Source organism: Limulus polyphemus, unplaced genomic scaffold, assembly GCF_000517525.1.
Source record: "Limulus polyphemus unplaced genomic scaffold, Limulus_polyphemus-2.1.2 Scaffold16174, whole genome shotgun sequence".
In the NCBI taxonomy this organism is placed as follows: Eukaryota; Metazoa; Arthropoda; class Merostomata; order Xiphosura; family Limulidae; genus Limulus; species Limulus polyphemus.
The window spans coordinates 1,906-4,211 of NW_013681784.1; the positions used below are offsets into that span (position 1 = coordinate 1,906).

The 2,306-nt window shown below is 29.5% G+C and overlaps 1 non-coding gene across 1 annotated transcript; it reads right to left on the bottom strand.

Moving 5' to 3' along the window:
* Nucleotides 1–404: 404 nt before the first annotated feature.
* Trnay-gua lies at nucleotides 405–490 on the bottom strand. Its single transcript is given in 2 exon segments — nucleotides 405–440; nucleotides 454–490. It is a non-coding gene; the product is annotated as a tRNA-Tyr (tRNA).
* Between the last annotated feature and the right edge of the window lie 1,816 nt (nucleotides 491–2,306).

The window sequence follows — 2,306 nt, forward strand, 5'->3', positions numbered from 1 at the left end:
AAAACTACCACACACTTCATTAACAGGTAAACAAATCACAGTTAAAATTTAATATTTAATGATAGGGATATATTCGATTTTTTTTTTACCCTTATAATTACCTGTGTGCGGTGGGGGTTCTGTGTAAAATATTTGAGAACCAGGGCACCGAGGCATTTGTAAAAAAAATATATAGTAGCCTAAGATACGAAATATCTATGTGTTAGATAAAATAAAGAGTTTTAAAATAAAGATTGCATGTAATAAAATAAATTAACACATTTTTCACGTTAGAATAAAATTTAACACAATTTTAACAAAAGAAATTATTGCAGTATTATTGGAGTAATATTGAGGTATTATGTACAAACTTTAAATTCAGTGTAGGCCAATTTTGAAATATGAATAATAAAAATGATATTTCTTCCGACGAGGCGGATTTGAACCACCGACCTATGGATAACAGAATATCAACTACAGTCCACCGCTCTACCAACTGAGCTATCGTCCGATATTAATTTTATAAAGCCCACATTTTAAAAACGTAACCTAATTTTCATGGTCATCAACCTGATTCTCAACCCCTATTATTCCGTTTTCCTGTTTTACAGTAAATACAGGCGCCCATACACCATTGATGAAATGTTGTCACCTGATACAACCAGGACAAGAATTTAAACTCAGAATATCAAAACTCTTAGAAACAAAAATAAAAAGTTTAAATTGGCCCCTGGAAACTACATAAGAATTTCAGTATTTTTTTATTGTATTATTACATGCTTACCTCAAAACAACACGTACCAACAGTACGTTACTACTGTATTATTATATGCTTACCTCAAAACAACACATAAAACTGTACTTTACAACTGTATTATCATATGCTTACTTCAAAATAACATGTACCAACAGTACGTTACTACTGTATTATTATATGCTTACCTCAAAACAACACATAAAACTGTACTTTACTATTGTATTATTATATGCTTACTTCAAAATAACATGTACCAACAGTACGTTACTACTGTATTATTATATGCTTACCTCAAAACAACACATAAAACTGTACTTTACTACTGTATTATTATATGCTTACTTCAAAATAACATGTACCAACAGTACGTTACTACTGTATTATTACATGCTTACTTCAAAACAATACATACCAACAGTACTTTACTACTGTATTACTACATGCTTACTTCAGAACAACACATAAAACAGTACTTTACTACTGTATTATTACATGCTTACTTCAAAACAACACATAAAAAAGTAAGCATGTAATAATACAGTTGTAAAGTACTGCAAAACAACACATACCAACAGTACTTTACACTGTATTATTACATGCTTACTTCAACACAACACATGTACTGTTGGTATGTGTTGTGTTGAAGTAAGCATGTAATAATACAGTAGTAAAGTATTGTTGGTATGTGTTGTTTTGAAGTAAGCATGTAATAATACAGTTGTAAAGTACTGTTGGTATGTGTTGTGTTGAAGTAAGCATGTAAAACAGTACTTTACAAGTGTATTATTACATGCTTACTTCAAAACAACACATGAAAACAGTATTTTACTACTGTATTATTACATGCTTACTTCAAAACAACACATGAAAACAATACTTTACTACTGTATTATTACATGCTTACTTCAACACAACACATAAAACCGTACTTTACTACTGTATTATTACATTTTTACCTGAAATCAATACATACCAACAGTACTTTACAACTGTATTATTACATGTTTACCTGAAAACAACACATAAAAAAGTAAGCATGTAATAATACAGTTGTAAAGTACTGCAAACACAACACATACCAACAGTACTTTACTACTGTATTATTACATGCTTACTTCAACACAACACATACCAACCGTACTTTACTACTGTATTACTACATGCTTACTTCAAAACAACACATAAAACAGTACTTTACTACTGTATTATTACATGCTTACTTCAAAACAACACATAAAACAGTACTTTACAAGTGTATTATTACATGCTTACTTCAACACAACACATACCAACAGTACTTTACAACTGTATTATTACATGCTTACTTCAAAACAACACATAAAACAGTACTTTACAACTGTATTATTACATGCTTACTTCAACACAACACATAAAACAGTACTTTACAACTGTATTATTACATGCTTACTTCAAAACAACACATAAAACAGTACTTTACAACTGTATTATTACATGTTTACCTGAAAACAACACATAAAACAGTACTTTACAACTGTATTATTACATGCTTACTTCAAAACAACACATAAAACCGTACTTTACTACTGTA